This window comes from Saccopteryx bilineata, chromosome 3, assembly GCF_036850765.1.
Source record: "Saccopteryx bilineata isolate mSacBil1 chromosome 3, mSacBil1_pri_phased_curated, whole genome shotgun sequence".
In the NCBI taxonomy this organism is placed as follows: Eukaryota; Metazoa; Chordata; class Mammalia; order Chiroptera; family Emballonuridae; genus Saccopteryx; species Saccopteryx bilineata.
Window position 1 is genome coordinate 68,042,589 of NC_089492.1, and position 24,674 is coordinate 68,067,262.

General features: G+C 36.2%; 1 protein-coding gene across 9 annotated transcripts in view; it reads right to left on the reverse strand.

The window, feature by feature from the left end:
• NCOA2 (nuclear receptor coactivator 2) overlaps positions 1–24,674 on the reverse strand; it is a 315,226-nt gene that overhangs the window by 201,507 nt on the left and 89,045 nt on the right. For 7 of the 9 annotated variants that reach the window (XR_010730241.1, XM_066266294.1, XM_066266295.1 and 4 more), the window contains exon 2: positions 1,159–1,215. The gene's annotated coding sequence lies outside the window, so the exon portion shown is untranslated. Of the gene's footprint in view, positions 1–1,158; positions 1,216–20,317; positions 20,359–24,674 lie in introns of those variants that run through there. The other 2 variants (XM_066266290.1, XM_066266291.1) reach the window with 2 other exon arrangements.

Here is a 24,674-nt window from a genome sequence, read left to right on the forward strand (position 1 = left end):
CTTTGTTTGTACTTTCATCATATGAATCTTTAATGGTAGTGACAAAATAAATATAAAATTGGAAGCATTACCCTAATTAAGCATATATGAGTACATAAGATATGCAATACAGTTAATTTCTCATAACATTTAAAGAGCTATATGCTTTAAGTATCAGATATAAATTAATTTCATATTTAGAATAAGTATAAAAAACTATTTCTGGTTTGTATATGTAGATGTAGAGATCAGTGACTCTGAATATGAGTAAATTCTTAGTACTTATTACCCAATAATTACTTCAACATTTGTGCAGTCTTTCCTATATCCAGGCATTATCCTAAGGTTTAGAGATACATTTTTTTTTAATTTTTAATTTTAATTTATTATGTTGACATGGTTTCAAGTGTCCCACTCAATATAATACCCTCTACAAACTGCACTGTGCCCCCCTGCGAAGTCTCTTTCCACCCCCCCTCTCCCCTTTATCCCCCCCTTCCCCTACCATTTCCCCCACTTCCTGTCTAGCTACTGCTACCCTGTTGTCTGCATTGATGTGTTATGTATATAGGATTGTGGCTAATCCCTTCACCTGGCATACATTTTTAACTAGAAAGAAATGGTCCAAATGTTCAAGGAACCTATATTCTAGTAGGGGAGACTATAAATAATAACATATTATGACAAGAATAAATTAGGATTGTGTCATAAGGAGTGACTGAGAAGCTATTTCAGACTGGTTGGACTAGAAAAGCCTGCTCCATCAAATGTAAAACATCTACCCACATAAAAATGAACTTTGCTGCCAAAATCTCTAGCAGCTATTCTTTTATTTACATATAAAAATAAATATAAACATTTTGCCAGGCTTTGAAGTTTATATGCAATCTTCCCAAATATACACATTAAACACTGATAAACAAATATGGTCATTTTACCTTCAAATGTCATTTTTGACACATTCAGAGACTTTTCATAATAAAACAGAAATGTAGACAATATTTTATAAAATTTTCTTTTTATATTTTCACATTATATGCTACTTACTAGATTTAAGAGCTGCAAGGAATTCATCTTATTTACAAATTGTTTTGCTAAACTAGAAATAGAATAACTTTGAAATATTTGATTTTACTTAAAAATCAAATTTTCTAACAGAAATGCTTAATTTTAACTCACCTGTACCTGTATACAGTGCAGAAGATCTATAAATTTGTGGCCAAATCCAAGAGAAATCTGCAATATAAACAAACAAACAAATAAACATGAATAAAAGATGCAGAAAGCAATCCTGTTAGACTCATTAGAGTGGCTGTGATTTTTACAACAACTATAGAAGTAATATTCATTAATAACAGCTTTCCATTAAGCTGCAAGCGGCAGATTTGCTGCATTTATTCTATGTGTGCAGGACAATATAAAATATGTAAGGTCACAGTTCAGTGTAAATTATGAGAGGCTGCCCTAACATTCAACTTTCTTGTAGATGCTTTACGGATCACCAGCACTGAGTGGCAGCAGAGGTTCGAGCTACCCATTTGCACCCTGCCCCGTTAGGGTAGCCCAGGGCCCACCAGCACATGTAATGCAATGTGCAGTAAATGGTTGCTGAATAAATAAGTAAACCTCCCAGAGTCATCTTCATTTGCTATAATTTATACTTTACCTATGTAGAATTGAAAGTCTCAAAATTACTGATATAAAACTCTATGTCATAATGGTTTAAGAAAAGAAGTTCAAAAGTGACTGGATAATTTATCTCAAAAAAGTCTTGAGTAACATGATGTAAAAACGATATATATAAGACATTTCTAACAACTTGCAAGAGCAGACATGGATAAGAAAAAGGAAGACCGCTTTCGATACTGAGGGCTGCTACTCCCCAAGTTCCTCCCGGCTGTGTGACTTTGAGGACAGAGGAGTGAAGGACCCTGCAGCCTTTCCCCCAATCCACACAAAAATCATCTCCACTACACCAAGGTCTGTTTTCAATAGGCACAGTGAAAAATACGAACACAACAAACATGCTTACGCTGTTAAGTGTATTAATGTTTACTATGCTTGTGTATTTTATGGATCTAAAAAAAGTGGTTTGATTGCTACTAGTGGTACTATGTCTTTTTTTAACCATTATGTGCCACTAGATTTAAAAGTTGCAAGGAATGTTTTTACAACTGGGCTTACTAGTGTTTTTTTCATTGTCAGGTGACACCAATCAGTAATTATCATACTGAAAACAATATTAACTCTCTTAAGAGTCCTTTACTCTTGAATAAATAGAACCTAACAGTAGAAAAAAGCTAATGCTTAATTAGTATCCAAATTACCATTTTTCTAGGGCACTGGAAACATCTGATTTCATAATCTAAGAGGTCTAAAGGGGAAAGAGAAAAAAATTGCATTTTGATTTTTCCAGGGCCTGATCGGCCCAGAGACCATCATAAGTAATGATTAATAGTCAGTGATGATTCATGGAAAACAAAAGGAAATCTGCATGCAAATAGGAAGTTATCATGGTAAGTGCAACGAATGGATTCTCCTCAAGTGGCAGTCAGTCAGCAGGGTGCAATAAAGTGCTATGTAATAGCAGCCATCATTCTCTCCAGCACCTTCGGGTGAATGTATTCATTAAACTGGCCTACTTAGGTCCATTATAATTCGATACCAACAAGTAATTTGCTTAAAGACATTATACTATGCAACAATCAAGAGCTAAAACGTACATTAGTAAAAATATTTATTTATTACTGCTTAATCTATACTATTGAATGAGTTTCATTAATATGCTAATATGTCAAAGAACTACCAAAGCATTTATTTACAGAAAGATATAGAAGAGATACAAATATAAAAGACATATGAATATGTGGCTAGCCTGATGTGTGGTGGCACAGTAGAAAGAGCATCAACCAGGAATGCTGAGGTCACTGGTTTGAAACCCTGGGCTTGCCTGGTCAAGGCACATTCAACAAGCAATCAAAGACCAATGAAAGTTAAGCAACTATGAGGGATTTTTCACTTCCCCCCACCCTGTCTCCTCTCTCTGTAAAGATGTGGATAACTTCCACAGTACAATATCTTGGTATAACATTTTACTTATGTTTACTTTTTAAGTATTTATTTATTGGATCTAGAGGGGGTGAGAGAGAGGGAGAGAGAAACATCACCTTGTTTCACTATTCACTGGTTGGGGGGGGGGCAGGAAGTATCAATTCGTAGTAATTGCTTCTTGTATGCACCTTGACTGGGCAAGCCAGGGATTTCGAACTGGCAACCTTGGCATTCAAGGTTGATGCTTCATACACTGTACCATCACAGGTCAGAGAGTTTGGTTGATTCTTGAATGTGTCCTCACTGAGGACAGAACTTGCAACCTTGGCATGGCATGACAATACTCTAACCAACTGGGCTACCCAGCCAGGACTCTTGGTGTAACATTTTAAATAAAAGGAATTAATAAAATACAGGCAGTCCTTGGTTAAGAACAAGACAGGTTCTGGAGGTTTAAAAATGTTTAAGTATTTATATGCACAGAAAGGTAAAAATAAATACTATGTTAAGACAAACATCTAAGTTGCATTTAATCGGTAAATGCACTTGTTCCAACTTACATACAAATTCAACTTAAGAACAAACCTCCAGAACCTATCTCGTTCTGGGCTGCCTTTACTTCAACATAAAATTATAAAATATTTTATAAGTTACTAAGGGAAAATAAAAGCCATTAAAGCAGTAGTGTAGGCAAGAAGAACTCTGTAATACATTAACATCCCTCTATTCTTCCACCAGTCCTGACAGTTATCACAAAGCTTCTTCTGGATGTACTTCTAGGGGGCAGAGGAGACTAGCTTAGGCCTGGCACAGTGACAGGAGGAAAGGCAAGGGATGTGTGTCATCTTTTCCCTCTAACTACCACTATTTACAATGTATGAACTAAAAGGATATACACCTCCTCTCCACAAAGCCATAGATCCCTATCAAAAGGCAGCACGGAACAGCAGAAAGAACCCAGGGGTAAGCATCATCAGACAGACCAGGCTGCAGACTCTGGCTTTAGCATGTAAACACCGCGGCTGTTAATATAATACCATTAGCAGCAGCTTAGGTAAGGGGCCTAGGAAATGTTACTGTGGACTCATCTATAAAATGAGGATAATAATGTCCTCTTTGCAGCACCTTGAAGTATCAAATGAGATAATTACATAAAGCACTGGGTACATAGTAAGCTTTATAATTATTATCCTGCCAAGTACGATCCTATTAAATGCTGCTAGCTAAGACAGGTAACTCAAGAAAGTAATGAAAAACAGAAGCTTCAGGCATGCTGACCCCAAATAGAACTGATTTCCCCTGGGATGTCCCTTTAGCTGCCGAAAACCCTCCAGAGAGACAAAAAAAAAGGGAGGGGGGATTTTGAATCAGGGCTAATTTAAAACTACATCAAAAGTTGAAAGATATTACCCAATATCAAGAGTTACTATAAAGTTTCTATAATTAAAATAACAGAGTGTGGGCATAAGGGTAAACAACAGAAGAGTCCAGACACAGAGCTACACATTTACAACCATTCACATTCAACAAGGATGGCAAGTTAATTCAATAAGGAAACGACAGACTTCAATAAATGATGCCCAACATTGGTTATACGTATGGAGAGGGAAGCCAACGGCCTTGACCTTTACCCTGCACCACATACAAAAGTTAACTCAGAAAGGAGAGGATCATAAATTTAAAAATTCAGAGATAAAACTACAAAGCTTGTAGTAGAAGTACTTGAAGAAAAATTACTGTGGATTAGGCAAAAAGTGTTTAGATATAACACCAAATGTATAAAAGAAAAAAGACATAAAAGAAAAAAACAATATACTGAACTCTATTAAAATTAAAATATTTGCTCTTCCAAAGACAATTTTAGAAATAAAAACAGTCACAGACTGGGAGAAAATACTGGCAAAATAGTTATCAGATAAAGTACATGTGTCCAGAATATATAAAAAGCTAGATAATTAACTGATAAAAATGTCTATCTAGAATACATAAAAGATTCTTACAATTCAATAATAAAATCAATAATTCAGAATTTGAATTATTATTAAATCAATAATTATTCAATAATTATTCAAAATTATTAAAATAAATAATTTGCCCTTTTAGAAATGGGCAAAACATTTGAGGGCATTTTTTTTATATATCATAGAAGATATACAATAGGGAAAGTACACAAAAAACTACTAAACACCATTAGCCGTCAGAAAAATGGAAATTAAAACCAAAACAAAATATCCCGGACATCTACAGTGATGACAAGGGTATGAAGAAACAAGAAACCTCAGATCACATCCTTCGCTGGTGGGAAAATATAATGGTATGGCCGTTTTGGAAACAGTTTAGAGGTGTCTCATCACATAACTGGACAATTTCACACCAAGGTGTGTTTTTATTTCTTTAGGGACAGATGACCACACAAAGAGTTGTAATGAATGTTCCCTGGCAGTTTTCTTCAGAACAGCCAAAAACTAGAAACAATTCAAATGTATATCAATTGGAGAATGTATTTTTTTCTAGAATGTAGTACACTCATACAATGGAATACCACTCAACAATAAAAAAGAATGGATTGCTGATACATACAACATGAATGAACCTTAAGAATACAGTGCTAAATGAAAGCCAGATTACATATTGTATGATTCCATTTATTTCAAATTTCTAGAAAAGACTGGTGGGTCCTGAGTCCAAGAATAGAAGTAGGTATTGAGTGAACGGAACATAAGACAACTTTGGGGGCCAATAGAATTGTTCTAAAACTGTACTGTGGTGATGCTAAAGAAAGATGAATAAAAAACATTATACACACACAAGTATATAAATTTATAAAAACTCATCCTTGAATACAGTTAAAATGGGTGCATCTTATATTATGCAAATCATACCTCAATTTTTTTAACCCTGTGAGGAGTACAAACATTCATGTACGCCCTTGTGCCTCCTGACCACCCAGAGTATGATCAATTTATTGAATATTTTTAAAATGTGTAAGGCAGCATTAAAAAAGGCAAATGTACGTTCTTCTTGTTTCCATAAATTGGTTTTCAAACAAACATGACTTTAAGTTAATAAGACTGTAACTGGAACTAATTTCATTTTTTGAGAAAAAACTCACTCCCGGGGCTCAATGAGCATGAAAAAAAAACCTCACTACTCAAAGGTTTAAACGTTAAAAAAAAATTTTTAATGGAATTTTAAAATATTCCTCTGTGTCCCTGCTCTTTCTTCCTATGTAGCTAAGGTTAGTGTGTGAGTGAAGGAATCTAAGCAATAGATGTAAGAACAAATGGGAGGTATGCCAAGTACAGTATTAACTAGCAGGTTGCACCAGTTTAATCCATCACTACTGAGGAAAAACTATCAGGACTGAGCCTACATCATACATAAAAAGACTGCTGGCAGCACTGAAACTATAGGTTGATGGTTTCTTAAAAAGTATAGGAGGGTCAGCAGGAAATATGCTCATGTTTTATTTTTTGAAAATGAATGGTTAGGAACAGAGCTATTGGAAGCAAGGGAAGCTGGGATGAAAATGAAGCGGTATCTGAAATAACAGCTACATAAGCACTTATGATTACTAGAACGAGAGGAGGGCCACACTCGGCTGTTTTGGTTTAACGTTCCCACCAACAAGTAGCTATCATTTATTGAATGCTTGTTTTGTGAGCGCACTGGGCAGAGGGCTTTATATTTGTTACTTGACTCAGTCTTCCTAACAACGCCATGAGGTAGGTACTACTATCATCGTCTCCCTTTTGTAGACACAGAAACTTCACTGAGCCTGACCAGGCAGTGGTGCAGTGGACGTACCATTGGCCTGGGATGCGGAGGACCCAGGTTCAAAAACCCGAGGTTGCTGGCTTGAGCGTAAACTCATCAGGCTTCAGCATGGGGTTGCCGGTTTGAGCGTGAGATCACAGACATGACCTCATGGTCGCTGACTTGAAGCTCAAGGTCGCTGGCCTGAGCAAGAGGTCACTGGCTCAACTGGAGTCCCCTGGTCATGGCACATATGAGAAAGCAATCAATGAACAACTAAGGTGCCGCAACAAAGAACTGATGCTTTTCATCTCTCTTCCTTCCTGCCTATCTATCCCTGTGTGTTTCCCTCTCACTAATAAAAGAAACTTAACTGACAAGTGATGTACTTTGTCCAAGAGCACAGAACTAATACAGTGGCAAAGCCCAAATTCTAACCAGATTCTGGCTGCAGAGTCCACCAGGCTATTATATGGAAGTTCATTGTTTTGATAATGGTTTGCTTTTTACCAACTTGATTTGAAAAAGAAGATGGCAAAAGTGTAACCGAGCTGGAAACTGCCTCCTCAAGGTTCCTGTGATGGCATGCACAGAAAAGCAAAGCATGTCCCCACCTTATCCACCCCAGGTAAACACTGTAATTGAATCTTAAACATTTTTGGCTGACCCAAGTAGTCTTATAATTTTCTGAATCAAAGTTGCCACCAATCAAAGGGTGTATCACTAGTACATTAATATTTTATTTTTGAGAGAGGCAGGGAGAGAAAGACAGACACATGGAGCTGTTCCTGTATGTGCTGGCCAGGGAATTAAACCCGCAACCCCTGTGCTCAGGGACAATGCTCCAACCAACCAAATTTTCCGGCTAGTGCTTAATTTTTTTTTTAACTTATTGATTTTTAGAGAGACATAGAGGAATAGAGAGAGAGGGGAAGGAGAAGTAAAGCATTCACTGGTTGCTTCCTGTGTGTGCTCTGACAAAAGATTGAACCCAAATCACGATGATGCCCCTAACCCACTGAGCTAACCGGCCAGGGCCCAGTATATTTTATTTTAAATGAAATAAAAATATATCTGTCAACCAGAAGCACTAACTTGATGTTTGATGGAGCACAGCGTATATATAAAGTACATGCTACTGAAAAGAGATAACTCGCCAAAGAGGAGCCACAGTTCTGTCCCAACAGAGGCCGTTACGGTCGTCCTGTTCTCTAGCCAGCCCCCGCCAGTCATCCAGCCATCAGGCAGGCTGGTTGGAAATGAGGACAGGGGACAGGAAGAAAAAGTTAGAAGTACCACTCAGATTATATGAGATTTTTCTACACTTCCAGCAGAGCATATCTGAACAGACATCTACCACAAGCACACACCCATGGTGTATGATTAATAAAATAATTTTTCAACTTTTTGCTCAGAAGCACAAAAAACTCCAAAACAACTGAATATAAAACACACCTTTCACTCAGCATGTTTCATTCATACAACATCAATAAAAAGTCGTGCTTTCAAGACGTAACTCTAAGAACTATTTCAGATTACTGACAAAATGTTCCATTTGATATATATTTTATATAATAAGAAAATGTCCTGAACCCTGGCCACTTGGCTCAGTGGTGGAGTGTCAGCCCAGCATGTGGAAGTACCAGGTTCAATTCCCGGTCAGGGTACACAGGAGAAGCCACCATCTGCTTCTCCTGTCCTCCCACCCTCTTCTTTCTCTTTCTCTCTCTTCCCCTTCCACAGCCATGATTCAATTGGTTCAAGCACATCAGCTGCAGGCACTAGGATGGCTCTGTGAAGCCTTCACCTCAGGCACTAAAAATAGCTTGATTGTGAGCACGGCCCCAGATGGGCAGAGAATCAGCCCTAGATGGGGTCAGCAGGTGATTCCCAGTCATGGTGCATCTAGAAATCTGTCTCTCTATTTCCTTTCCTCTCACTTGTAAAAGATGAAAGAGAGAAACAGGGAGGGAGGGAGGGAGGGAGGGAGGGAGGGAGGGAGGAAGGAAGGAAGGAAGGAAGGAAGGAAGGAAGGAAGGAAGGAAGGAAGGAAGGAAGGAAGGAGAGGGAGGGAATGTCCTAAAATACAGTTTAATATATATATAATTTTTAAAGAGATTTTTTATTTATTGACTTTATAGAGACAGGAGAGAAAGAGGTAGGGAATAAGAAGTATCACCTCACAGTTGCTTCACTTCAATTGTTCATTGATTACTTGTCGTATGTGCCCTGACCAGGAAAGCCCAGGGTTTCAAACCAGCAACCTCAGCATTCCAGGTCAATGCTTTACCCACTATCCCACCACAGGCCAGTTTTCATAGATTTTAAAAATAAAATATTGTAATATTAAAATCACAATGTGACATTGCAAAAGTCTTAATAATGTATGTAACATGTAAAGAATGTGTACAACATACGCAAGGTAAAATTCTTCCCCAATTATTAAATTGATGATGCTATAAATAACATCTAGACCACAGAAGAATAAGTTACCTTATTAACTTCTATATCTACTTCAGACTTTTCTTTCTTTGTCTACAGGGCTCTACCTCCACTTCAGACAATGAATCTTAACTAATGAAACTTTTCAACAAGTAATTTTCATCTTCCAAAGCCTTTTTAAAGAAGGTCAGTGGTATCATGTCAAGACCCCTTAAAATGATGTGTCTGCCTAAACTCTTATAACTTACGTATAAGTATTAATTAACTAACCTTCTAATTATTCTTTTCAACTATTCATTCTGCCAATTATATATATAACTTAATTCACTCAGAGAAATCTTCACAGATTTGTTGAGTGCTGGAGCTCTGAGGATAGTATCCGGAAATCAGAAAGTGCCCAATAGTTTTTAAGATAAATAAAAGCCTTCTCAAACCTTGCCATCTCCCTGTCAGAGAATCTTCAGTTTTCTAAAACTAGTACTTAAAATAATTTGAAAGTCACCTATATAACCTGAATAAATGCAATAAAAAAATTTTAAAAATTAATTGAAAGTCTATCTTAAGATGGTCTTTTGCTATTTTAATTCAATTTAATGAAATGCTTCAAGAAGTATAATTATAAGTTAAACAAGTAGAGGTTTAGATTTATAATTTAATGTACTTTTTATCTATACTAAATATAAAAATAATCCTAAACCATAATTAAAATGCATAAAAAAGGATTTGTCATCAGTTTAAAATGCTCTAAGCTACAGATAGATACACAGAACAATTGGTGTGTATGGTATAGTGAAAAATTACAGATTCATCAAACCTGCACATCTCATATAACCAGTAACCATTCCTTTCAATTTGGTCTCTCGCCTACATGGTCAGAACAATACAATAAAGTAACTATCATAACTCAGTAACTGTCTAAAGACTGCTAGTATTCTTGCCCAGAGACAGACCTTGAAGAAAAATTAATCACCTATTTGTAACTGCATGTCCAATGCTCAAATATAGAAGAGGACTAAAGATACTAAATTTGGAGTCACTAGCATGAAAATAGCCTTTAAATCCATAGAAATGGTTATGATCTCTTACGGAGAACTGGGAGTGTAGAAATAACAGCCCTAGGAAACTCCTACATTTAAAAGTCACATAGAGAAGGAACTGGCCAGGGAGAATGAGAAGAAATTACCTAAGAGGCAGGAGGATGACCAGCAAAGACAAGTGTTCCAGAATCTGGGAGGGGAGGGTGGTCACCATTGCTCAGTGATAAGAGAATTAACAGTTTCTACCTGACTGACATGCAGAGATTGCTGATGGCCTTCCTAAGAACAGCTTCATTGGAATGATCAAGATATAAATCAGACTGGAGAAAGCTGAAGTGCTGACAATGAAGAGAAAATTGAGGATTTGGATTAGGGCCTCATGCTGAAATGTATTTTCCCCTCTGGACCGTGAACTCCTTGAGGGCAAAGAAGATTTCAGTCACCATGGACTAGAGCAGAGGTCCCCAAATTTTTTACACAGGGGGCCAGTTCACTGTCCCTCAGACTGTTGGAGGGCCGGACTATAAAAAAAACTATGAACAAATCCCTATGCACACTGCACATATCTTATTATAAAGTAAAAAAACAAAACAGGAACAAATACAATATTTAAAATAAAGAACAAGTAAATTTAAATCAACAAACTGACCAGTATTTCAATGGGAACTATGCTCCTCTCACTGACCACCAATGAAAGAGGTGCCCCTTCCGGAAGTGCGGAGGGGGCCGGATAAATGGCCTCAGGGGGCCACATGCGGCCCACAGGCCATAGTTTGGGGACCCCTGGGCTAGAGGGCAACCTGCTGCTGGACCAGTGATGTTTAACCAGTGCTCTCGTCGAAAGCGTGGGCCTTTCATCAGGGTGCTCAGCCAAAACATTCACAGTAATAATCTTCAATAGAATTTGGGGGGAAGTAAAAATAACTTATTGGGAAGAAATTAATCTTTCTTAACCCTTTGAGTAGTGAGTTCTTTTGATGCTCACTGACCCCCAGGAATTTTTTTTCAAAAAATGACCAATTTATGGAAACAAGAAGAACAAACATTTGCCTTTTTTTAATGTTACCTTGTACATTTTCAAAATAAATCGGTTGTACTTTGGATGGTCAGGAGGCACGAGGACGTACATCAACATTCGTACTACTCAAAGGGTTAAACAGATACGAGATTCCCCACTAAACTGGGGAACTGTCAAACAACTGGTCCCTCCCCAAATATAAGACCCCACAATACTGTGAGTAGAATTTTAACTTTTTCTCTGAACAAGGTAGAAAAGTTTTTGCCCTAAATGTTTCCCTTTATTCTCTTTGAAATGAGAACAGTCACTAAAACCTCCTGTATACACCAAAATAGTAAGGAACTCCGTATATTTATCAGTTTCTTTTTCACAAACCAGTCTGAAAGAAAATATCCAACTTCCTTGATAAAATAAAATATATACCCTGAAAATACAAACAGTGGGGGGGGGGGATTCCACTTAGGGAGAGAAAACAGGACTGTGACCTCACCTCCTCTTAGAAACTCACCTTCTCCTTAGGTGTTTCTCCCTTGTATGTAATGCTGCAGTGACCACTCTGACAGATAGAGAGTGAGCCCAGAACCCTCCCCTTACACTGCAAACACCTGTATAATACTTACCTTGAGAGTACAGGGTAGTAAAAGGGAGTGAACCAAAAGCAACATTAAAACTAAACATCTGTCTACACAGGACAGGGGCAGTCTTGAACCCCCAATACGCAGCAGTACCCTCAAAAACCAGCCTCGGGTGGACCAGCGCAACCTTCAGTCCACCAGAGCTCCCTCTGAGTCTGTTTCCTGTGAGGGCTGGTCTCTTACCCAGATGACTGTCACCCTCAATTCCCCACCTCCTGAAGGAGAGCTACATCTTACAACAGTAAATGGCCACATATGATATCATTTCAACATAATAAAGAGAACATTTTTTTTTAAGTGCACACAGTATAAAAGAGGGAAGGAGATTGTCTTCTTTAAAAAGAAGATTTTATATATAATTCCTGTTTCATAATCAAGGGGAGGTAACACAACTTGTCTAAAGTCAAAGAACATGGGATGGAGCTGGATGTCGACCCACGTCTGCCTGAGTCCAGTCCCAGGTTGTTACTACTCTGCCTGCCTGCCAGGAGGCACCAATACACTGGAGGGGGATAAAAAAGAAAGAGCAAGCATCAAAACAATGGTATTTTTTTTTGAAGTTGAAAACAGTTCACACGCGTGTGTAACATGTATGCATGGCTATAATTTATATCACAGAAAGTTTTCTTAAGTAAAATTATCTTTTTATAGGATGTAATTAAGAGTGGCAATATTTTAGAGTCCTAGAAGCTTAACCTTGGAGCACAGTTAGTACTTGGCCAAATGTTTATTGTCTCTGTCTGTATGATTTCACTGAGTCAAATCCACAGATCTAAATGTCATTCAGAGAAATATTATCAAAAAAGATACTTCATCAGAAATTTGATTCATTGTGTGGGCCTATGTAGTTTCCCACCCCCTTTTTTTAATAAAGATTTTAAGTACAATTTTCCATTTTACTACATGTCTAGGTTCCAACAAAAGAAATGAGGACTATTTGAAAAAATTGGATCCTATGGTAATAGTACCATTTTGAATAAAAATTCAGATCTGGAAGAAACTTGGAAATAATCTACTTTATTAATTTTTTTTAAATTTTTCTTTTAAAGGTTTTATTTATTCGTTTTACAGAGAAAAGAGAGAGGGGGTGAGAGAGAGAAAGAGAAGGGGGTAGGAGCAGGAAGCATCAACTCCCATATGTACCTTGACCAGGCAAGCCCAGGGTTTGAAACCAGTGACCTCAGCAGTCCAGATCAATGCTTTATCCACTACACTACCACAGGTCAGCCCAAAAATAATCTACTTAAACTATTCAGTTTTACAACTGGAAAGGAAACTGAGGCTCAAAGAAATAGAAATTTGTACCTCTATGGACAATGATAGCTCTTCTCCCACGCATCCTCTGATCAATGTAGTTTCTGTGAACCGGTAACAAATGTTATCCCCAAAACGCTGGCCTCACCATTGTATCTAACTGCTATGGAAATCATCAACAAAAATGGAAATCATAAATAAAAAAATTTATTTATGGAAATCATAAATAAAAATTGAAAGATCTTGAGATGAGTGTTCTAACATCCTAAACATTCAGAAGGATTTGGTGAAGTGTCAGGTGTAGGTTTTCTGCTATAAATTTTACTTGCATTATTTTAACTATTTCCCATAAACATGCATCTAACAATTACATTTGCAGATGAGGAAACTAAAAGAGAAATTAAGTGATACACTCAAGTTAATGCAAGAGGAAGAACACAGTGGAATCTAGGTCTTTCTAAATCTAAGACCCTCCACCCCTTCCCTGCTGTTTTTATCATGTGCCTTCTGCCAGGTTAGCCTCTCTGCAATACTTGTTCCACCTGCCTCCTTATTCCCACAGAAAAAAAATGATGTGATATCAAAAAGATGCTTTCTAACATTCACCTATTTTTTTTTTCTTTTCCAAGTGAAAGGAAGGGAGAAGAGAGAAAGACTCCCACATGTGCCACCACCAGGATCCACCTGGCAACCCCCATCTGGGGTGAATGCTCTGCCCACCTGGGGCCATGCTCAGAACCAAGCAATTTTCAGTGCCTGAGGTGGAGGGTTCATGGAGCCATCCTCATCATCACCTGGGGCCAATGAGCTTGAACCATTCAAGCCATGGCTGAGAGAGAGGAAGAGAGAGAGAGAGAGAGAGAGAGAAAGGGAAGGGGGAAGAGGGAAGGGGGAAGGGGGAAGGGGGAAGGGGGAGGAAGAAGGGGGGAGGGGGAAGGGGGGAAACAGATGGGCGCTTCTCCTGTGTGCCCTGACCAGAAATCAAACCTGGGACATCCACACACCAGGCTGACGCTCTATCACTGAGCCAACCAGCCAGAGCAGGACACTGAATTTCAGGACTTGGATTTGTGCTTACAGTTGGATTAGAGACTATTATTATTTTAATGTCTTTGATATCAAGTCTTGAGGGACAAAGGTTTTTACAAATTCCAGGGGAAAAAATGACAGTACATGAATTCAATGAGACCTGAGCTCAGCAGAATGTAAGCAGCAACTTTGGTATAGCCAGACAACACTGCACAGGCTATTAATTGAAACCTTATTTGGTAGTTTTGTTTATATTTAGTTAATAAATCTGGTTTTGTTTTATAGGTCCTAATGAAATGAAAATCTTTCTGCATTGAAAAGTAATCTAGTAACATATAGTAAAATAGTTGTTTTTCATAAGGGCTATATTACACCAGTTCATTTCTCCCATTATTTACATAATAAATATGCCTATAAAATGTAGATTAAAAATCATGCACAGCTTTTGTTTTTAAAAAGTTCTGCTGACAAATCAAAACAAGGCCCTACCAGGGATTCCTGGCACGTGCCTCTGAATGTGGCTCACAGCAGTTTCCCAGGCTTATGCCTAAATGAGAAAAAAATGTAGTGCTTTATTTTTCTGTAGAGCTAAAGTTTATTCAACTTGAGGATTCTCGTGTATTATTAGATTATAAGTTTATTCTTTTGTAGGGTTACATTTTACTTTTAATTTCCAAAATGATTGTGGTAGTAAATGGTCACTTTTTTTTTCCTGTAATGACTTGACAAACTTCACAATTTGGCAAGCCTATGTCAGTTACCTAGATCTGAGGGAAAATATTAATAGTAGGACATGAAATATAAATCTCTAGGTACCACTGACCTCCCTGTTATAAAATGGTGCATATACATACACCCATATAGATATGGGTATTCCTCTCTGGCATTATGGGGAAAATTCATTTTGAGCATGAACTCCACAATCGAGTTCTTATTTCTATCTAAAGAACCCTCTCGTCTCTCTGGCAGGTCTAGGACAAAGAGCACTCCATGCAGTGAAGCCACTGCTGCAGTCTGGAGACAGCAAGAGAGGAGCCATCATCCAGTCCCTAGGTACTCACAAGTAGACATTGTACAAAACCACCTAAATAAATCACAGCCTAAAAAAGGTTAATAACAATGTTGACAAGTAATACATAGAGAACAGAAATCCTGGAAGACTAATGTCAGCAATAAACTCTGCTATTCCTACCATTGAGAAAGGAGTATAACTGCCCTCCTCTCGAAGCCGGGGTTGCCTTAGTGATTAGTAAGACCAACAGGCTATTACAGAAGTGACATTCTGGGACTTCTGAGCCTTGAAGATTCAGCCGGAGACTCTGCAACCCTTGACTTTCAAGTTACGAGCTTCTAATTATGTCTGACTACCTTGAAGCCACTATACGATGAAGAAGCCCAATCTAGCCATGCAAAGAAACCACATGAAAACTACAATGAGATGCCCAGCAAGCCCCAGGAGTTTCTGGTCACCGCAACTGGGACCCCAGACAACCCTGCTATGCCCTATACAAATTCCCAACCAACAGAATTGAGATCTAGTAAGTTGTTTTAGGCAATAAATAACCAGAATAAAAACTATTAGCTTTTCATAAACAGTAATGAAGACTTTAAAGCAAAAAGAGAAATGTTTTGACCTGTAAACCAGGCTGAAATCAGAAACAAAAGAGGATTACAATGCATAAAGATAAATATAAACCCATTCATTTACTTATCCAACAAATATTTATAACACCAGGTTGTGTAAACAGGGATATGCAAAAGCTCTGGAGATGGTTTAAAAAAAAAAAAGAAGTCCTGACTTCAAAGAACTTACAGACTCTAGAAAGTGTTGTGTATTATGGTGTCTTCTTGTATACTTTTGAATGAGTTGAACAAAAATAATAATCAACAATTCAGATCAAATCAAAATGCAGAAAAATCTTATAGACTTACTCAGGGGTTAAGTTCCTATATGACAGAGATTTTCAACCTTTTCCATCCTTTTCCATTAGGCACATATAAACTAATGACTAAAATTCTGCAGCACACCAAAAAAATACATATTTTTGCTGATCTGACCAAAAAATGGGTGTACTTTTGATTCATTCACACCAGACGGCTATTGTTATGTTGGCTGTTGACATTTTTTTATTTGACAATCTAAGGGAAAAGAGGTCAGTGCCCTTGACTAAATAGTCAGGTATTGATGTTTTAAAAATTCTTGTGGCATACTGATTGAGAATCACTGCTCTATGAGAAGGAAGTAAAGACTGAACCCAAATCCCACAAAAGGTCACTTGTAGTTTGTAGTGTGAAACATGCTTTAGTTAACTCCAGTACATAATAGAACGTTTGGGTTCTCATTTCAGACTATAAATTCAGGGCATGCGTAACTAATCCTTTTTATTTCTTCTTCATAAAGTATCAGGTTAAAGAACCGATAAAGATATTATTTACAAATGTGTCAGGTAGACCTTTTACTGCAGTCAAAATTCTGGGACCCAGAATGGGCAAAGCAAGTAAGGTCAGTAGTTTAGCTGTTGTTTCAACAAGATTTATTTCTGTCTAGGTGTGCACAGTTTAAACAAACACACTATCCCAATGACTAAAATACTTTTAACTGCTTCTCTTATTAAAGCACAGACAATTTAACCTTTCATAATATTATTCTCAGGGTTCTAAAATTATTCACTTTTTTTTCTATTTGCAGTATTTCTGTATTCAAATTTCATATGAAGCTGAAAAGAACATAAATAGAAAAAATTATTCTGCCAGGTATTTTTAAATACAGGAAAATGTTTGATCTCACAATGCAAGAGAATAAAATGGTAAATAAGCATGTCTGTGGCCTCTTGGACAAAAGACCACGTGCTATGTCTTTAAATCATCAGCACCTAACTCAACACCTCTGTATAAGGTACTCAGCAAATGTGTGTGGACTGATGATAATACATTTATTCCCCAGTTATTTTAAGTTATTTTAGCCAACAAAGTAATGTCATTTTCTGCTCAGTAACTACTTTAGGTAAAGAAAAAAAGATAACATTTTCAAAAGCAGTCAAAAAGAAATAAACCTTCTCATTTTCTCTTCAAAACATTAAAAGTGGTATGGTGGTGGGGATATATTAACAAATTCTAAGTGTGACATTAATAAAAGTAAGTGACAGTATAACAATAACGTAAATTATAAACCGCCTGTGTTTATCTTTTTTCTCATATTTTCAATTACATAGAAACTTGTCAAAATTTCTTTTTAAAAACATGATTCAAGAGAAAATCCTTATTGCTAAAAAGTAATTTGTTAATACTTACCTAAAATATATCATAAAATTCAAAACAGAGTTCTGAACAGGAACATAGTAGAAACTTTAAAACGATAATAGGAACATTCCATTATAAAAAGTAACAATATCTGGGAGGAAGATACTCAAGAAAATCTGACTGAACAGGTAGTGCATTGTTCCTCTCTCTAGACTGGTCTAGAAGCCAGCATGCATGAGAGCGAGCATCAGGAGACTTGGCCAGCTTCCTGGATCTCCCTCTGAGACTCAAGGCCAATCATTTACCATCTTTTGGCCTCAGTTTCTTCACTGACAAAAAGAGAGAGTGGCACAATTATCTCCAAATTCCACTTTAGCTCTAAAAAAATTCTACTGTCCTCGAATAAATGGCCATTAGACTAAAAAATTGGGTTTGAAGACACCAGAGTCTTTCATCGGCTTAATTAAAGCACAATTACTTCCCTCATCTTACACTATACACTTTACAACTTTCAAACACCCACAGATAGATGACTTTTATCTTTATAACAATTCTGTGAGATCTACCAAGTCTGCAGTAATTACATGCATTAAGCAAATGTCAAATGGAGGCTTAGTCAGTGAGGTTATGTGACTTGATTAAAGTCACTCAGCCAAAAGAAAGACTAGAAATCAGATCTTCAAAATCCCAGCTCGGTGCTCAAATTTCCAGAAAAAGCCACTTTTAAATCTCTAAGAACGACAAATAAAGTACATATTAGTTAAAAAAAAGTATATAGATAGTGTTATTTTAAAAATTTATTGATTTCAGAGAGGAAGGGAAGAGAGAAAGAGACAGAAACATCTGTTTCCTGTATGTGCCCTGACCGGGGATCGAACCCACAACCTTTGTGTTTTAGGACAACACTAACCAACCAAGCTGTCTAGTCAGGGCCATACAGTGTTAATTTTACAAGTCCACATTGTTTCTTTAAATCGAGTTGTCATATGTTAAATTTCCTAAGGTAACACACTTTTAGGTCGGTAGGCCTCAAAATTATTTTTAAGATTTCTGGAATAAGAAAATGGCAGTGGCTTAAACACATTATAAAAATATTACCACGTATCAAGGTTTCCTAAATTGACCAAGTTCTTGACAAAAGGGGGTCTGTAGTAAAATAAACTTTGGAATATTTGTAGATTAACAGTTCATATATGTTCTTTAGTTTAACACAGCATTTCATAAATTTGTGGATCAATATACTTTCGGACTTATAAAAAAATACCAATTGACATTCTAAAGCACTTCTGTTCCAGTAAACCCATCTTAGAAAATACTTCTGTACTTTTAAAAAATATAATCATTTCCTAATTAAGATACAAAATTACTATATTATTTCAAACAAGGAAAAATTATAGTTTTTCCTTACTTTGGAAGCACACATATTTTCATATTTTCTGAAAAGGTGAGGTCTCTTACAATCTGTACATTTAATGTGCCTGTGTTTCTTCTTATTTTTCCTGAAAAGCTACTAGTCTAATATTGTACTTTATAATCAACAGCAAGTTGGAACAGAGCTATATACAAAATCTCATAATCTTAAAGTATACTATTAGTGACACAAATGATATATTTAAAAGTTTTTTTTAAAATATGAGTCACAATAAATCAGACACCCAGACCTGACACTAAAGAATATGAAGGATAGCATAATTCATGTAAGTGTGCACTTTGAAAATATATTAGCAATGACAGCAAACTGGGGAAATGTTCAGCAGAGAAAGAACATCTGAACTAATTCTAAACTGTTAGAAGGATCTCTGTCTAAAATTGGGAAGGAACATTTACAGGTAAAGGTAAGTCAAATTACTTCATCTTTGAGCCCCAGTAACCCAATAGTAACATGGAAGTAACTACAAGTCTGGTTTTACCTATTTATAAAATAGTAAACTGTGAGGCAAAGGTTAATTAGCTAATCTGAATTTATTTTGTGCTTATTATTTGATAACACTAGATAAATTTATTGCAGTCCCAAAGGGACAAGACATTTCTCACCTTCCCCAGACAATTATGAGTTCCCTAAGACAAATTAACCAAACATACTGCTGTTACACTTCCATCTAGTAATGTTTAGCAAGTCCAAAAATACTTTCAAATGCTTTTGAAAATGTAAGGCAGCTTAGAAACTTGAGCTGTTTTTAGTAATGGTATTTTAAAAATGGCCTAACTTACCACTCCAAGCAGAGGTATGACTCGTCACTGGTAATAGTGGTAACGTGGGAGACTAAAAAGAGCTATTTTGAGAAAATAAGAGATTGTGGGTTCTAGTCTGAAACCTCATCCTTTCCCTCACATATATGAAATTTAATGCTTATGTGATTCGCAAATCAAATTTGTTTAAAAATGAAAGCAATTACAGCAGAATGTTATGTATTTGCTTTTAAAGGTACATAGAAAAAAATTTTACAAATAAAAGCAGTATGCCTAAAAGGGCTTTTTAAATCAAATTTGCTGGTGTAACACTGGTTAATATAACATTATTCAAGTTTCAAGTGTACAACTTTATAATATGACATCTGTATACTGTATTGTGCGCTCACCACTGGAAGTCTAGTCTCCTTCCATCACCATATATCTGATCCCTTTTATAGATTTTAGATACTTCAGTTCTTCATAATCCTAAATGTTTATGCAAATCTCCCCTCTCTCTTAGATCCATTTTTAGAATTTAGAAGATAATCCCCTTAACCAAGCCATAAACAGTTCACAGATACAGAGTAAATTCAAAGCTACTTCCTTGTCCACAAATACATGAACAGGTCATATTTTAAAATAAAGCACAGGATACCACAAAAAGACTCACAAAAAGGTATCAAAGTATAGTATGCTTTACCAACCTATAGTTATCCTATTTTCAGCTGTGGAGGAAAGGCGACCTTGGTGAAAGGAGTTGAGACTCCAAGTCCTAGATTAAGGAAGAAGAAATTATAAGAAACAGCATTTTTTGGAAGGTCACATTGAAAAGATGAAAATACTCAAACTCCAGGACAGATCCATTTCTATGAGGAAAATAACCAAGAGTCCTGAAACAGACTCATCTTCAGTTCACTATGAAGTGGGGGTCTTGAAATGCCCTTTAAATACAGAACTAAGCAGCATCTATTTTATGAATGTAAAACAGAATTTTTTAAAAGTGTATAATGAAAAAGACCAACACTTAGGCATTCTGAAACTTTTTCATCAATAGTCAAGCTCCTTCTGGGGGGGAATATTAAAATTGTATTGTTATATGTGCAAAGATGATCACTGTATAATCGGTAACATGCCTTGTTCCTTTGAGGATTTACCCATTTCCCACTGATGAGTCTATTCAGTCAGCCTTTAAAAATGTAGTCTTGGTCTGTAGGCAATGCCTCCTGGGGACGTTTCCTTCAAGTTATCATCCCTTTTATCCAAAAGGAGGGCAGAAATGACACTTCTCACTCCTGCACACCAGAGCTTTTTCATTTATTTAAATGCCTTAAATCTCTAAAATGTTCAGTGACATACTGGTAGGTAAATGAGTAAAAAGATGGTACGTTGTGCCTCACAATCATTTCTCAGTTTGATCTTATGAGAGTCCTCTAAAGATGTGTGACACTGATTTTAAGGACTTATCATCTAGCTTCTGGGTAATACAAAAGTCCTTCTATCTGTGATTTCTTCCTCTTTTATCTTGTCTATTTCTCTGGGCACTCAATACAATACCGCTAAGGAAAAGAACGTGTTGGGAAAATGAGGTAAAATTTTGATCTACGAATTCCATTCCCAGTAAAAGCACTTAAAAAACAAAACAAACAGAATAACCTCTTGGAGATCTCAAGGAAAATACTGTACAGTAAAATACTAAAAGCAGTGTGTAAGGATGGTGCCTTTGTGGGTAAATTCTTTCATGTCCACACCTTCTAAATTATAACCATATTATCAGGTTATATTTAAGCCAAAACAATGAAAGATTGTTGAGAACGTAAGTTAAAACTAATAATTTCAAATATTTTAACTATTCTGGGTTTATTTCCTATAAGACAATAGAGTTGCCTATATAGCTTGACAACATACACAAATACAAAAGTATCTCACAATTATTCCCCTTTTTCATTGTCTGTGTGAAGAAAGGGAAAGGAATAAAGGAAGTGAAAGCCATGAGTACACACTCACAAACCAAAACCACAAAAAAAATCATCTAAAACCAGACTATAGCAGGCAGGAGAAAAGCAAGATTCTCTACATAAGAAGTGATTGTGCAACACTAATAGGGTAAACCCACATTCCTGCCACAAGTCTCACGCTTTCAAAGAGGCCACACAGCTGGCGGTCTTGTAAACTTTCCAGCTAGGAATCAAGATAACAAGAGAAATCAGTAGGTCTCAGGACTAGTCTTGCTCTAATCTGACTGATGAAACACTGTCCTTCTGGGGTATAATATTATCGCCACCAGAAACTCAGTTCAATAGATATTTACAACTTTTATAGAAAAATCCTAAAGAAATATGGCTTTGAATGTGGTCTTCTTTAGTTAATAACAAACTGTCCTGAGTATTGAAAAGTACATGCTTTCTAGAGTCAGCCATGTAAGAAATAACAGGGAGAATGCAGCCCCACCTTCAGAAATAGTAGATGAATACCTGAAGTAAACTAGGTTGGTGTGAATATTAAGAGTCTAGTTTCCTCTCAAAGTCAGAGTATCATTTGGTTCAAAAGAAAGTCTTATTAGATATGGAGACTGAACCTAGATTTCAAGGGCTCCACGGTTGTTTAATGAGCTGTTTTAAAGGCAGTGTTTTCACCAAGCCCTGGGAGTGGCCGCTGTGAAACTAACTACCCTGACCAACTCCAAGAAGCCAGACACCTTCCTACACAAATCCCAAACACTTTACCTCAATCTCCAAGGAACTCTCTAAAGCAGTGTTCTGGTTTTGCTTTCAGAACATTTCAAGAAATTATACATCCCAAAGAGAGCTGAGTAAGTACCTGCAGAGCGGACTGTGCAACACTCATTTTCTTCCTGAGTCTTACTAAGACACTCTTCACCAAACAGGAAGCAAAACAGCATTCTTTCCTATGACGTTGAAGTTTTCTATTGTTGTACCAGGAATGTTTTTGTTTCTAGCCTGAATATGCTTAATAAATTTGATTCCTAGATAGGTTACCCTCCTTCAAGGGGAGGGTAAAATGACCAAGTGAATAAATCTATCTACAAACTGCCAATTATTTATTTACTGTATCACATCACCTAAACATAGCACCAAGAAAATTAACTATGTTTTCTAGTAAGTCTGATACAATGATAAACTCTATTACCTCAATATTTTTGGCATGGTTCTTACTGAAATCTACTTCTTTTAAAAAAACCAAACCTTTATGCCTTTAGGTCTTAGTCAAGACTATTAATATGAGTTCATTTCCATTAAAAAGATTTGCTTATATTGAAAATAGTAATGATTATTATAACACAAAAGGCATAAATGTTTTAAACTTCCTTTTCACTTAGAAAGTAATATTCACTCAAAGTACAGAAAACTATATTTCTATAAGCAAGACACCAAATAGTATATGATTATTAGAAATACTCTAAGAGATATATGAGCATTTACTAGCTCCAATATTTGGATTTAGGTACAGTTTTTCCTTTAGTATCCTCATCCCTGAGAGGTAGTAAGACACAGTAAAATCCATATAAGTTTTGAAACCTAAAATCATAATTCAAATATTGACTTCTACCATTTACCATGTGTATGATCCTGGACAATTCAATTAATATCTTTTTCTGCTGTGTTTCCTTCCTCTGTAAAATGGGAATGATATACAACCATGCTGAGTTTTTAAGAGAATACATTAAAAACAAAACAAAACAAAAAATATGTAAAGCACATATATAAGAATCTGGCACATAATAGGCACTAAATAATTACAGCCACTACCGTAACTATTATTGACATTGCAGAGATCAACTGACTGCTCCTAATAGCCACAGATATGAAGTGCTCAAGATCTTCAGAATTACTTCAAAGAATTTGTTGTTTCAAAGATGTTTTTAGAATTGTACTTCTAGATTCCACAAAGTCCAGATAGAATCTCTATCTATTAGGTACTTTCTTGACATTAGTGAGAGGTAAGCAAATATCCATCACTACTTCAAACACTAGGACTGCCAATTACTGAGTCAGACTTAAAACTATTGCATAAATTACTTAACTATGCTAAACACTTTGAGAGGCTTTCTAAATTTTTCAACAGCTAGTGAATATTTCTTGAGTCCACAGTGAATCCCACTGTGTACTAGAAACTTGGCACACATATCAATGATCAAACATAAACCCTGCCCTCAAAGAGTTTCCCATCTAAAGGAAACATAGGGGGACAAATAGTATTGGAAGGAGACGACTCAGGGTAGTGAAGACATAATACAATATATATTTAGTTGATGTATTATAAAATTGTACACCTGAAACCTGTAATTTTATTAACCAATGATACTCCAATAAATTCAATTAAAAAGAGAAATTATTTGTTTCTTGAAAACAGTAAAAAATAAAGAAAACAAAAGAAATTTAAGAAAAATGTAGGAAAATCTAATATTTCTCTGTATAACAGTTGGCTAAAGATATTAGTTATGCAGAATGGTCAGCTTCTTTGAGTCAGTTTTTGCTGTTTTAAAACAGGAGAAACATAAGGGATGACTAACAGGTGAGAGGCAGTTAGTTATAAATATAAATTATGAGTTGGACATTGAAAGTAACAACAGCAAGAAAGCACATCAACATAGGATAAAACGTAAATAAAATTACATGAGTAGGAAAAGAATAAAATTAGCTAACTTTGAAAAGGTTATTGACATTAGAGTAATAGTAGCCTACCTAATATGGACATTTTAAATTTTAAAAATAAATATTTGATACATTAAGTCCTTTGCTAATTATTCAACCCAGTTGGGGAGAGGGGGGATCATTGCCTAGGAATACTTAATTACCAAAACCAAATTTCTATAAAACAATGGGTAAATCAAATCACATTATATGGTTATAATGTTATCTCACTCAATATTGGCTACCAAACTATCTTTAACCCTCCTGTAATTTGGTGTAAACCTGTGCGCTTAACTTTTGGATTTTCTAAGAAACAATAAAGTAAAATTCAAAAAGGGCTAAAATTTAAAGAATAATATGTATATGTAGAATTATTCAAATATTCCATGCAAATTAACAGTATTTCCAG